Source organism: Salmo trutta, chromosome 5 (assembly GCF_901001165.1).
Source record: "Salmo trutta chromosome 5, fSalTru1.1, whole genome shotgun sequence".
In the NCBI taxonomy this organism is placed as follows: domain Eukaryota; kingdom Metazoa; phylum Chordata; class Actinopteri; order Salmoniformes; family Salmonidae; genus Salmo; species Salmo trutta.
In genome coordinates, this window is record NC_042961.1 from 53,352,872 (window position 1) to 53,368,564 (window position 15,693).

Here is a 15,693-nt window from a genome sequence, read left to right on the forward strand (position 1 = left end):
AGCAAAGGACCTTGTGAAGATGCTGGAAGAAACAGGTACAAAAGTATCTATATCCACAGTAAAACAAGTCCTATATCGACATAACCTGAAAGGCCGGTCAGCAAGGAAGAAGCCATTGCTCCAAAACTGCCATAAACAATCCAGACTACGCTTTGCAACTGCACATGGGGACAAAGGTCATACTTTTTGGAGAAATATCCTCTGGTCTGATGAAACAAAAATAGAACTGTTTGGCCATAATGACCATTGTTATGTTTGGAGGAAAAAGGGGGAGGCTTGCAAGCCGAAGAACACCATCCCAACCATGAAGCACGCGGGTGGCAGCATCATGTTGTGGGGGTGCTTTGCTGCAGGAGGGACTGGTGCACTTCACAAAATAGATGGCATCATGAGAAGAAAAATTATGTGGATATATTGAAGCAACATCTCAAGACATCAGTCAGGAAGTTATAGCTTGGTCGCAAATGGGTCTTCCAAATGGACAATAACCCCAAGCATACTTCCAGAATTGTGGCAAAATGGCTTAAGGACAACAAAGTCAAGGTACTGGAGTGGCCATCACAAAGCCCTGACCTCAATCCCATCAAAAATTTGTAGGCAGAACTGAAAAAGCATGTGCGAGCAAGGAGGCCTACAACCCTGACTCAGTTACACCAGCTCTGTCAGGAGGAATGGGCCAAAATGTACCCAACTTATTGTGGGAGGCTTGTGGAAGGCTACTCAAAAAAGTTTGACCCAAGTTAAACAATTTAAAGGCAATGCTACCAAATACTAACAGAGTGTATGTAAACTTCTGACCCACTGGGAATGCGATGAAATAAATAAAATCTGAAATAAATCATTCTCTCTATTATTATTCTGACATGCCACATTCTTAAAATAAAGTGGTGATCCTAACTGACCTAAGACAGGGAATTTTTACTAGGATTAAATGTCAGGAATTGTGAAAAACTGAGTTTAAATGTACTTGGCTAAGGTGTATATAAACTTCCAACTTCAATTGTAGGTGCTTAATTTAAAATAACATCCTTCCCAATATCAAAATAAAAATGTGAAAACCCCTGCAAGTTTATTTCATGGTTTCTTTCTTCAGCAGTCATGTTGGGGCTTTGTTAGAATTGAATCATGTGCAATGGACCAAAACAGAGCTGTTGTAAATCTTCACATTTATTAAAGCGAACACTTCATAGTATATTAGCTATTAGCATGATGAGGTTCCAGTGTTAGAGGTGGGCCCTGACCTAGCCAACACATTATAAACTCACAGACATGGTGCGCGATCAGCAGGTTTTGAATTTATAACACTTGCTGCGTTACAAGTGTTACTAGTTTGGAGTTTTGTACTAAGAATTTAGAAAATTCACCACATACTTGTAAAAATAGCAACAAAGCGATTGAATAAAACTGTATGATGAAATCGTCAACCCTGTTACAGTCAACCCTGTCACTTAATTTGGCACTTAATAGGCACTTACTATAGTAATTGTTTTTTTATCTCTTGAGATGGGGAAAGGTTGTTGTTTTTTTAAAGTAAAAAATAAATAAATAAAATTGTATTGATTACATGCGCCAAATACAACGGGTGTAGACTTTACAGTGAAATGCTTGCTCACTAACCTATCTCAACTATGCAGTGTTAAAAAATGCGTATAATAAATTAATAGTAACTACACAAGAGGAATAAAATAAAATACACAAGAATGGAGCTATATACAGGGAGTACCAGTACCAGATCAATGTGAGGCTATATACAGGGAGTACCAGTACCAGATCAATGTGAGGCTATATACAGGGAATACCAGTACCAGATCAATGTGAGGCTATATACAGGGAGTACCAGTACCAGATCAATGTGAGGCTATATACAGGGAGTACCAGTACCAGATCAATGTGAGGCTATATACAAGGAGTACCAGTACCAGATCAATGTGATGCTATATACAGGGAGTACCAGTACCAGATCAATGTGAGGCTATATACAGGGAGTACCAGTACCAGATCAATGTGAGGCTATATACAGGGAGTACCAGTACCAGAACATGCGCTCTTTATGACAGAATGTTAAAATTAGATACAACCAAAAGGCACCCAAATCGTGGAACGACCGCTACAGCAAATTTATTTTCAAGTTCAAGTTTATTTGTCACATGCATTGTGAAATGCTTAACTTGCAAGCCCTTCCCAACAATGCAGTATTCAATATTAAAATACTTAAGATGGCAATCAATAATCAAGGAACAGTAGCATAATGGTATGCTACTGTGATAATCAATTTAGCAGCAGCGTAGGTAAGAGGGGGTGTGTGCGTGTGTGTTACAGCAATTGGTTTTTTCCATTTATATTTCGAGGTTGGACGTTAGCACGTTTAGCACGTGGGGCGCACCGATTGGTGTCACCTCGTTAGTCAGTAGCTGTTTCACCTGTGCTGGCGCAGGTGATATTTAAGAGTGGCTGGCCCAGTGCTCCAGTGGTCTTGAGAGATGTTAACACCTTTAGTTGGCGCTCCCTGTTTTGTTTCTAGAAATATCTTCCCTGTTTTTGTTTTGCTCAACTTATTGGTTTGTTTCCTGTCTTTAAGTTTGCTGTGGGTTTTTCTTTTGTATGCCTCTTAGCGGGAAAATTGTGTGGGCGCTCATGGTGGGTGTCTTTTAGGTCCCAGTTGTTGTTGCTAGTCAACTTTCAGTGAACACCATGGGTGTCTTTCAGAAACCCTCCTAAAACCACACCTGTTTCGTTTTGGTTGTCAGTGACTCATTGTTAGTTCCCCCTTCTGTTTGACCAACAATTTTTGGTATTGTTGCTGGGGAACGTAACAGTGTGGGTGTAAGTGTGTGGCGTCAGAAATGTTGGTTTGAGAAAACAATCATATCAAAGGTAATGTGAACATTGCATTGTGAAAAGCTATTACTTTATATGCAATGTGAAACAAGTATTTCTAGATGAAATACTGATTTAAGTTTGGTGAAAAAGTGACTGGATTATTGCGTGTTGTACTTCAATTGTACAGTCAATTGGAAATCATTTGAAACGGACTTTATTTTCTCTTTGGAGTTTTGTAATAAACACATACTTGTGCAAACATTGATTTCCATTCAAAATCCTATTTTCCCTAACCTTAACCCCTATACCTAACCCTTAATCTTAAAATAGTCTTTGTCCTTGTGGGAAATGTCCCCACGAGGGAGAATTGTATTTGTTGTAACAACGCCTCTCGATAGAGGGAGGTGTGTGGAATCAGGAGCAGGAGAGCAGAAGGGTTCAAGGAGAATCCACTGTTTATTTTGGTGGTTCCACAAGCACAGCAATACACACAGGGGAGAAATCTCAACTCCGCTAGCCACAAGCAAATATGTCCCCGGTAAACACATACCGTAAAATGAAACAAACAACGCCCGTGGTGCTGGCATGCACCCCTTACATGTTCCCTAAGGCAAACAAGCCCGCACACAGCCTAACATGCAGCGGGGAAAATTATACCCACCTAAATCAGAGAAAACAAGACACAGGTGTGTAAAACTAGACAGCACTAAATGAAAAGGAAAAGGGGATCGGTGGCAGCTAGTAGGCCGGCGACGACTACCGCCCCCCCGACGCGTGGATCAAGCAGCGCGCTGACGCCGACCTCAAGGACGACCCGGAGGAAGAGGTGCAGAGCGATCCGGATGGAGGCGATGAAACTGACTCAGCAGAGAAGGATCTAAGATGTCCCCCACCGGCACCCAGCATCTCTCCTCCGGACCGTACACCTCCCAATCCACGAGGTACTGCAGGTCCCTCACCCGACGTACTGTGGATCGTACTGTGTACGCCGGGGCCCCCTCGATGTCCATGGGGGTGAAGGGACCTCCAGTACCTCAGCGTCTTGAAGCGGACCAGCCACCACCATCCTGAGGAGAGACACATGAAACGAGGGGTTAATACAGTAATAACGGGGAGCTGTAACCTATAACACACCTCGTTTATCCTCCTCAGGACTTTAAATGACCCCACAAACCACGGACCCAGCTTCCGGCAGGGCAGGCGGAGGGGCAGGTTTCGGGTCGAGAGACAGACCTGATCCCCAGGCATGAACACTGGGGCCTCACTACCTCGGCGGTAAGCGCTCATCTTCTGCCGGGCCTCGGCCCAGTTGAGGTGCTCCTGGACGGCCTCCCAGGTCTCCCTCGAGTGCTGTACCCAATCTTCCACCACAGGAGCCTCGGTCTGGCTCTGATGCCATGGTACCAGGGCCGGCTGGTATCCCAACACACACTGAAACGGCGAAATGTTAGTTGAGGAGTGGCAGAGCGAGTTCTGGGCCATCTCTGCCCATGGGATATACCTCGCCCACTCCCCTGGCCGGTCCTGGCAATACGACCGCAGAAACCTACCCACATCCTGGTTCACTCTCTCCACCTGCCCATTACTCTCGGGGTGAAAACCTGAGGTTAGGCTGACCGAGACCCCCAGACGCTCCGTGAACGCCCTCCACACCCGGGACGTGAACTGTGGACCCCGATTAGAAACTATGTCCTCAGGCACCCCGTAGTACCGGAAGACGTGAGTAACTAGGGCCTCCGCCGCCTGTAGGGCCGTAGGGAGACCGGGCAAAGGGATGAGATGACAGGACTTAGAAAACCGATCCACAACGACCAGGACCATGGTGTTCCCCTGGGAAGGAGGGAGATCGGTTAGGAAGTCTACCGATAGGTGTGACCAAGGCCGTTGTGGAACGGGGAGGGGATGTAACTTCCCTCTAGGCAGGTGTCTAGGAGCCTTGCTCTGAGCACACACCGAACAGGAGGAGACGTAAAACCTCACGTCCTTAGCTAACGCGGGCCACCAGTACTTCCCCCTAAGGCTTCGCACCATTTGAAGAACACGCATTTCTCAGCCTTAACGTATAAGTCATGCTCCAACAGTCGCCCAAGCACTTTGCGCACCAGGGACACATGCGTGGCGCGCGTAGCGGAATATATCAAGATGTCATCGATATAGGCCACCACACCCTGCCCGTGCAGGTCCCTGAGAATCTCGTCAACAAAGGATTGGAAGATGGCTGGAGCATTCTTCAACCCATACGGCATGACGAGGTACTCATAATGGCCGGATGTGGTACTAACTGCTGTCTTCCACTTATCTCCCGCCCGGATACACACCAAGTTATACGCACTCCAGAGATCCAATTTTGTGAAAAAGCGTGCTCCGTGGAATGACTCCGTCGCCGTAGCAATGAGAGGTAGCGGGTAACTGTACCCCACCATGATCGAATTTAGACCTCTATAGTCAATGCACGGAAGCAACCCTCCTCCTTTCTTCTTCACAAAAAAGAAACTTGCGGAGGCGGGGGACATGGAGGGCCGAATGTACCCCTGCCTCAGAGATTCGGAGACATATGTTTCCTTAGCCACCGTCTCCTCCTGGGACAGGGGATACACGTGACTCCTGGGGGGGTACAGCGTCTACCTGGAGGTTTATCACACAATCCCCTTGTCGATGAGGTGGTAATTTAGTCGCCCTCTTCTTACAGAAGGCGATAGCCAAATCGGAATACTCGGGGGGAATGTGCACTGTGGGGACTTGGTCTGGACTCGCCACCGTCGTTGCACCGACGGAAACTCCCACACACCTGCCTGAGCACTCCTCTGACCACCTCTTTAGAGCCCTCTGTTGCCAAATGGTAGGGTTGTGAAAGGCCAACCAAGGAATCCCCAGCACCACTGGAAACGCAGGAGAATCAATGAGGGAAAAAAAAATTATCCTCATGATCCCCCCCACGTAACCATGTCCAGTGGTGCCGTGGACTCCCTGACCACCCCTGACCCTAGTGGTCTACTGTCTAAGGAGTGCACCTGAAAGGGTTTATCCAGCGGAACCTGGGGGATCCCTAACCTCTGTGCGAAACCACAATCCATGAAATTCCCTGCTGTGCCTGAATCGACTAGCGCCTTATGCTGGGAATGAGGGAAAAACTCAGGGAAAGAAATCAATACAAACATGTGACCAACAGGGGGCTCTGGGTGTGCCTGGTGCTGACTTACCTGAGGTGTCCAAACAGTTCTCTGCCTGCCATCTCAACTCCCAGACAAGCCCCTCCAACACCGGTCGGTAGTGTGCCCTCTCCGACCACTTCCGGTGCAGGAGGAGGCTCCTCCTCCGGTCACCCTCGCTGCAGCACCTCCTAACTCCCTGGGGGTAGGAGCAGAGGTGCTGGAGGGTGGAACCAACAGGACCCCGTCCGAACGCCCGCGGGTAGTCAGCAAGTTATCCAGCCTGATGGACATGTCCACTAGCTGGTCCAGGGTGAGGGTAGCATCTCTACAGGCTAGCTCCTTGCGGACGTCCTCGCGTAGGCCCTGTTGTTCCACCCCGAGCCGGCGGCCAAGATTCGGAACACCAGCGCGAATTCTTGAGCGCTCCTCGTCTCCTGCCGCATATGGACCAGATGCTCACCCGCCGCTCGCCCCTCCGGGGGATGGTCGAACACGGCCCGGAAACGGTGGGTGAACTCTGAGTAGTTGTCCCTCGCCGAGTCTGGTCCCTCCCAGACTGTGTTGGCCCACTCCAGAGCTCTATCGGACAGGCAGGAGACGAGAGCGCTCACGCTCTCTCCTCCCGAAGGAGCCGGGTTAACGGTTGCCAGGTACAACTCCAGCTGGAGAAGAAAACCTTTGCACCTGGCAGCCGTCCCATCGTACTCCCTCGGTGGCGCGAGCCAAACACCGCTGGGCCCGGATGATGATGTCACTGGTGATGGTGTAGGTGGGTACACGGTGTGGGTAGGGGTAGGCCGACCACCTCTCTCCCATCTCTCCATCGTTGCCATCACCTGATCCATGGCTGTCCCGAGACGGTGGAGTACGGTGGTGTGTTGTTGCACGCGCTCCTCCATGGACGTGGAGCGCTCCTGCTGACTCCATATGAAATTGGTGCGGGATTCTGTAACAACGCCTCTCGATGGAGGGGGGTGTGTGGAATCAGGAGCAGGAGAGCAGAAGGGTTCAAGGAGAATCCACTGTTTATTTTGGTGGTTCCACAAGCACAGCGATACACACAGGGGAGAAATCTCAACACCGCTAGCCACAAGCAAATATGTCCCCGGTAAACACATACCGTAAAATGAAACAAACAATGCCCGTGGTGCAGGCACGCACCCCTTACATGTTCCCTAAGGCAAACAATCCCGCACGCAGCCTAACCTGCAGCGGGGAAAATTATACCACCTAAATCAGACAAAACAAGACACAGGTGTGTAAAACTAGACAGCACTAAATGAAAAGGAAAAGGGGATCGGTGGCAGCTAGTAGGCCGGCGACGACTACCGCCGAGCACCGCCCGAACAGGAAGAAGAGCCACCTTCGGTGGAAGTCGTGACATTTGTTTTATTTGTATATTTTTTATTTGTGGGGACTTTAGCTGATTTCAGGTCCCCACAAGGATAAAAGAACAAAACCACACACACAAGAAGCTCTCAGACCACATGAAACCTTTCCAACTATCTTAAAGGAAACTGTAAAGTGAACCTCAGCCAGACAAGAAGGAGGTAGAAACCACAGAATGTTCATTTTAGAAGTGAGAGATGAAGTCTGGTATACTTCTGATAAGTCGACTCTGAGTGACTCAAAGACTAAATAAAACAGCAGTAGCATTTTCTCACCTCACGACTTCCTCCGTCCTCTTTAAGGTTGTTCATAACTCAATGGGGGACTTCTGTGTTGTGCAACGTTGATCTCCTTATGACACACTTTGTTGAAGTAAAATGTCAAATTAAGTCATAAAGCCAGATAATGAGGTGGACAGTATTTTTTTACAGATCTGTGCTCTACAGTCTTGTTGCTAGTGCTGAAGCGATAGGTGCTTCTTGAAGTCGATTTGGTTTCGGTTTGATTATAAAAAACATAAGCACGATTTCGGTTTTGATTATTTGGGTTGAACGCTGTAACACATAAAGACATTTTTGTAAAGTCCCATGATGGTAATGACTGTCCATTACTGCTTATCACTTATTAATGTCTCGTCTACGTACACCCGCACCCCCTCTCCGTATTATGACATCGCTGGTTTACTAATCACTGATCTCTGACAACCATCATTACGCACAACTGGCACCATCGTTACGAGCACCTGCACCTCATCATAAGACACATCTGGACTCCATAATTTAACTGATTACCTCCGCTATATCTGTCACTCCCTTAGTTCCATTCCCCAGGCAATATTGGGTTTGTGTTTCCTGTCCAGATGCTAATCTTGTTCTGTGGTTCTTGTATTTTTAAACTCACCTCCTGCTTCTTGATTCCCAGCGTCTCCTTTACAGAATACTGCCTCAGCAAATGGAATCAGCAGGGAATCCGGACATATCCCAGACAGTCGATGAACAGAGATACCTACTTCGTCAGCACCATGACCAGCTGGCACAACTGGGGACGGCTATGGAGGAGGTCCTTCACATTCTTCAACGTCTCGAACATACCCGAAAGGTGTTGCCTTCAACTAGCAGAGGATACTCTACCACCAGTCCATTCAGCATTCCGCCCAGGTCAGCGATGGCCATTTGTCTCTCCTTGACAAATATGACGGAACCTCATCTAAATGCGGTGGCTTCCGACTCCAGTGCTCTATTTTTCACACCAGATAGGAGCAACCACCACCAAGAGGTCCAAGGTTGCAAAGGTTATTTTTCTGCTGACTGGGCGGGCGTTGGTGTGGGCTACGGCCGTCTGGGAGAGGAGAGGAGGAGCTGGCTTCGTATGAGGGGTTCATGGCTCTGTTCAGAGGTATCTTCGATCATCCACCGGAGGGCAGAGAGCGGGGTGAGCACCTATTCCAACTACGGCAGGATGACCAGACCACTGCCGAGTATGCGCACACCTTCCGGACAGTAGCAGCATCCAGCGGATGGAATGAGCCAGCACTCCGTATGTCATTCAGAAGAGGACTGGGTCCAGACAGAACTGGCATGTCAAGACGATAACCTCTCCTTGGACGCACTCATCGCAATGGCCATCCGTCTGGATAACCTTCTTAGGGAGCGTCGGCACTCTCATCGTTTCTCTCCCTCCCTCAGTGACCACTCTGTATCAGAGCCTAAACCCATGGAGGTAGGGGTCACATGCCTCCCGGCAGCTGAGCAATGCAGATGGAAAGAGCTGGGGCTCTGTCCCTATTGTGGTCAAGGGGGGCTTCAGCAATGTCGGTACATCCCAACTCGGGATCCACGAGAGCAGAGGGATGGGCACATGATCTTCCACCTCCTGGGGCAGGTGTGAGTATCCCATTTTCATAATTTTCTGCCAGGACCGGTAGGGGGAGCGGGTCCAAAATGTGTTATGTCACTCCTCCACCGGGCTGACTCCCTTCCAGTGTGTTCTGGGTTATCAGCCAGCCCTGGCTCTGTGGACCCTGGGCCAGACCAACATTCCTGCGGTGGATGAGTGGTTTATGCATGACAACGTGTGGAGTGATGCCCACGTGCTACTCCAGCACCCCATCCACCTGGATCAGGCGGATCACCACCGCAGGGAGGCTCCCGTGTTCCAGCCTGGTGACCGCGTCTGGCTCTCCACAAGGAACCTCCCACACCGCCTGCCCTGCAAGAAGCTGAGCCCCCAGTTTGTGGGGTCAACGAGGTGATGTATAGATTACAGCTACCCAGTGACTACCGTATCTCACCTTCCTTTCATGTCGCCCTTCTCAGGCCGGTGGTTCCTGGTCCCCTGGCTGAGGCTGTCCCCCAGACACCCCTCCATCTCCACTGGATGTCGAGGGAGGTCCCGACTATGCCTTCAGATCCCTACTGGCCTCCCGACATCATGGGGTCAGTGCCAGTACCTGGTGGACTAGGAGGGGTACGGCCCAGAGGAGCGGTGTTGGATTCCGTTGGAGGACATTCTGGATCCCAACATCATCTGTGATTTCCACCTTCGCCGACCTGCCTGCTCCTCACCCACGAGGCCATCCCCCTGGCCAGCATCGTCCGGTGGCTGGAGCCGCGCGTAGGGGGGGTACTGTCACATCTACTCCCGCTCCCCCTCTCCAGCGTTTGATGTCGCTGGTTTACTAATCAATGGCTCAGACAACCATCATTACACACACCTGACACCATCTTTACTAACACCTGCGCCTCATGAGACACACCTGGACTCCATCATTTCACTGATTACCTCCCATATCTGTCACTCCCTTAGTTCCATTCCCCAGGAGGCATTGGTTATGCACCTGCTTCTCAACTCCCAGGGTCTCTGTTACAATTAACCATTTATTCACACTACTTTACTTTAATAACATTTCAGTTGTGTATATTTATTTTGTTTTATTTGATTACTTTATTATTTAATTCCAAGTCATCTCATCTCTATAGAGCTGCTGTCTGACAAAATCTCAATTTTTTGGTTTAAATAATAAGTACTTTTATGATCATGTATTTTCACGTAGCGATACCTCACAAAGTAACAGCTGCTCTCTATGTCCCCTCAAGATAACGCATTTTTCTGTCTCTTCTGTATCAGGCGTAAAAAAAACACAAACCGGACAAGTAGATGCGCAATGGATTATGATCACTGTAGTTAATTGCCACACTTTATGCACTAAACTATGTAGAATATTGGCTTGTTGGAAACTACAAATCCCTAATTCATCGCACAGTTCAGGCTGGCTCTGATATGTCTATAGAGAAACTGCAATCTGGGATTGAGCTCGCAGAAAAAAATAGAATTATATGGAATTCAAATAACTGAACCGAAATCAACACTACTTGTTGCTATCTTAAACGTAGCACTGTCCAAACTCTTAAGGCTAGTTCTAGTATGTGTATCTCTGGTGCATCCGCAGCCATAGTCGCGGGAAGTAGGGGTGCTGCAGCACCCACTGAAAAATCGGAACTAAAAAATCCCCCCCAAAATGTTTTGGGAAAGACAAAATTACAAAAGAAGTGCACTGGGCCTTTAGTCCTTTATTAGCGGACCTATATAAACTTATAGAGCAGGGGCAAAAAAAATATTTCAGCATCTCAGCTTTTGCAAAAATGTAAGTTGTATAATTAAGAACAGTATCTTGCAGGATTCAATAGTTGGAATTGTAAGAGTTGTTGCCCTGTTCCTTTCTCTGCAATCATCATTCTAATGGAATCCAGAAAGAACAAAACCCTGTCCTCAAACATTTACATCAAAAAGTGCAGTTATGGGCAAAGACCCAAAACATCCACATGAAATTAAATATTTTTCTTGATCAAATAATATAGAAAACCACTTTTTGTGCAGTTTTCATTTACCATCCTTACAAACCACTTAATGTAAATGTACATTACTGTATAGTATATAGGCTGGTCATCTAGGTTAGAACCTGTAGACTTTTCATGACCATGAAGAAAACAATGTTCAATACAGTAACTGAGTACATTCAGACATCAAGTGGTTTGTGATGATGTGGCTCAGTTGGTAGAACATTGTGCTTGATAACACTAGGGTTGTGGGTTTAATTCCCACGGGGGACCAGTACAAAAATGTATGAAAATATATGCACTCACTACTGTGTCTACTAAAAGGAATGAATAGACCATTTCAGTTTTCACATTGAAATAACTTGCATTTGCAAAGTATTTCAAGAAACTGGAAATCAAACCTGTATCAAGCAAGTTTTTTTCATATTCCGCAAATATGATCAGATGAACTGTTTTGCACAGATAATTATTAGACTCAAGTTACAAATACTGCTAGACACTGAAAAATGTAGTTTACATTTTTACTCAAAAGTTGTGCACTGGGCCTTTACTAGTCCTCTATTAGCAGACCAATATAGGTGTCTTCAGTGTGGGCAATTTTGTATTTATTTTTTGCATTAAATTACATTTCACAACGGATTTCTCAATACATTAAGGCCACTATTCTACTACCAGATGTCTACAACACAAAATACATGTGTACGTGTATTTTGTACATTGTACATACGTGTACATTGTTAACAGCTGTCTAAATAGTTAACAAGACTTTTAAATGAGACGTTAACATCTATGGTTAGAGTGGGGGGGTGTAGCTCCCTTTCAAAGGTGTGAGTGACCGTAACAAGAAACTGAAAACCACTTCCTGTTGACTGTGTTCTGTGCTGAGAAGAGCTGTTTAAAGTTATCAGGTGTGAAGGTGCTCTGAGTCTGAATCACTTTATTTCCATGGCAAGAAAGAATCAACTTTATCAGACCCACATTTGATATAATTATATGGAACTGAATTTTTTTCCTGGCTGCCATTGACTCATAGATGCTTAATTTAAAATAAGATATTTCCAATATCAAAATAAAAAATGTAAAACCCCTGCAGGTTCCCTTCATGGACGTGGGGCATCGACAGAGATGTGTGGGCTTTGTTAGAATTGTACAGTTTTGTAGGGACTTCATTTTATAGAGATGGACCAAAACAGAGCTGTTGGAAATCTTCCCATTTATTAAAACTGACATTTCATAGTATATTAGCTGTTAGCATAATGAGGTTCCAGTATTACAGATGGGCCCTGACCTTGCCTATCACATTATAAACATTATCACAGACATGGGGCGCGAACAGCAGGACACAATGTTTACAAATCTTCAGTTAGAAATGTACTATGTAGAACAAACAGGCCTCTCTTACATGTAGAATAAGAAATCAGTCATTCGTGGCATTCCTGTCTGCAACTTTCCTACGTTTGGCTACTGAACGTGGCCCTGATGAAACCTCTGACCTACACAGCTCTGACAGGCATTACAAAATACATATCCTGGCAGCATAGAAAAAGACTGGCCTTGGTACCAGTATGTTTGTGCCATCATGCCACTCCTTGTCATGCCAAACAGTCGGTGGAATGATAGCACAAACAGATGTTGGACCAGGCTAGAAAAGGATTTGTTTGATAATGACACCTAATATAGTAGGGAGGAGTTATTCACAGTAAAAATATCACTGGCACATCAAAAGGCACAGTTTAGTGGCACGTTTTAGAAGGACCACTGGAGTGATCAGGTATTGAAGTACAGTCTAAGGATGAATAACAAGTACATACATATGAACATGCATATGTTAAAACACACATACAGTGCATTTGGAAAGTATTCAGACCCCTTGACTTTTTACACCATCAAGTTAAATTGCTTTTAGTATTGTTAACATACATCTCCAATACATATTTTCCTGTGAAAAGGAAAACATGAAATACCAGAAACACTAAATATCAGAGTTGGGGTGAATTACGTGTAAATTCTAATAAACTCAGGAAGTACAGAAAAATTCTAATTCCATTTAGTAAAATATGGAATTGGAATTTGGTTAACTATCTGAATTGACTGGAATTTAAATGGAATTCACCCCAACTCTGCAAAGCATATACTCAGATGAATAAGTACTGCTGGATATCGCATCGTTAGGGACAAACTAAAAAGATTTGGCATGGGTCCTGAGATCCTCAAAAGGTTCTACAGCTGCAACATCGAGAGCATCCTGACTGGTTGCATCACTGCCTGGTACGGCAATTGCTCGGCCTCCGACCGTAAGGCACTACAGAGGGTAGTGCGTACGGCTCAGTACATCACTGGGGCTAAGCTGCATTGCCCTCCAGGACCTCTACAACAGGTGGTGTCAGAGGAAGGCCCTAAAAACTGTCAAAGACCCCAGCCACCCCAGTCATAGACTGTTCTCTCTACTACCGCATGGCAAGCGGTACCGGAGTGCCAAGTCTAGGACAAAAAGGCTTCTCAACAGTTTTTACCCCCAAGTCATAAGACTCCTGAACAGGTAACCAATGGTTAACCGGACTATTTGCATTGTGTGCCCCCCCCCAACCCCTCTTTTTACGCTGCTGCTACTCTCTGTTTATCTTATATGCATAGTCACTTTAACTATACATTCATGTACACACTACCTCAATTGGGCCGACCAACCAGTGCTCCCGCACATTGTCTAACCGGGCTATCTGCATTGTGTCCCGCCACCCACCACCAGCCAACCCCTCTTTTACGCTACTGCTACTCTCTGTTCATCATATATGCATAGTCACTTTAACCATATCTACATGTACATACTACCTCAATCAGCCTGACTAATCGGTGTCTGTATGTAGCCTCGCTACTTTTATAGCCTCGCTACTGTATATAGCCTGTCTTTTTACTGTTGTTTTATTTCTTTACTTACCTATTGTTCACCTAATACCTTTTTTGCACTATTGGTTAGAGCCTGTAAGTAAGCATTTCACTGTAAGGTCTACACCTGTTGTATTCGGTGCACGTGACAAATAAACTTTGATTTGATTTGATACACACATTGCATTCAGAAAGTATTCAGACCCCTTTATTAAATTAATTGTTTTCCTCATTAATCAACACATAATATCCCATAATGACAAAGCGAAAACAGGTTTAGACATTTTTACGAATTTATTTAAAAAATGTACATAAGTACTGAGACCATTTAATATGAGACTCAATTGAGCTCAGGTGCATCCTGTTTCTATTGATCATCCTTGAGATGTTTCTACAACCTGATTGGAGTCAACCTGTGGTAAATTGAATTGATTGGACATGATTTGGAAAGGCACACACCTGTCTATATAAGGTACCACCGTTGACATTAGTGAGAATTAGATATGGCTCATTGATTTTGTTGTTAAGGTTGATTTAAAGGAAGAGGTCATTTGATCAACTCAATGTCAATAGTGAGGTCTATCAAGAGATTGTTCAGTAATACATCTCAATAGCTTCGCAGCGACGCTCCCCAACATGACAGAGAGCTTGAGAGGATCTGCAGAGAAGAATGGGAGAAACTCCCCAAATACAGGTGTGACAAGTTTGTAGCGTCATACCCAAGAAGACTTGATGCTGTAATCGCTGCCAAAGGTGCTTCAACAAAGTACTGAGTAAAGGGTCTGAATACTTATGTCAATGTATTAAAAATCAACTGAAATATCACATTTCAAAAAATGTATAAAACGTTTTGTCATTATGGTGTGTAGATGAGGGAAAAAATTATTTAATCAATTTTAGAATAAGGCTGTAACTTAACAAAATGTGGGAAAAAATCAAGGGGTCTGAGTATTTTCCGAATGCACTGTATTTGGGGCGGCAGGTAGCCTAGTGGTTAGAGCGTTGGGCATGTAACGGAAAGATTGCTGGATTGAATCCCCACGCTGACAAGGCAAAAATCTGTTGTTCTTCCACTGAACAAGGCAGTTAACCCACTGTTCCCTGGTAGGCCATCATTGTAAATAAGAATTTGTTCTTAACTGACTTGCCTAGTGAAATAAAAAAAAATACATATGATATATTCAAGAAAAATAACGTTTTTTTTCTCCAGTATTTCCACTCTTACGTCCTGTAGACAGAGTACCTTTCTGTATTAATAACAGTACTATGATTCTCTGATTATGTCCTCGTAAACCATGTCTGGGCAAAACAGTCTACCTTGACCTTTCAAGAACCACACTGTGTACTTAAATAAAAAATATATAAAATCCAATAACAACGTGTGAAGACCAGATGTTTTTTTTTACATTTCAACTTATTTTAGAAGCAATAGTAAATTATTCAAGAAAAGTGTCAACATATTTGGCCGAAAATATTTCCTTCTGCTGGGACATACCGTATGGAGTAATGGGTTCTCTTCTCCCTTTTCTAGATACTGGGGCTCTGGCGAACCAAATAACCACGGGCCTATTGGTGAAGTAGAAAACTGTGTCCGAATTGGTCAACACTGTTCC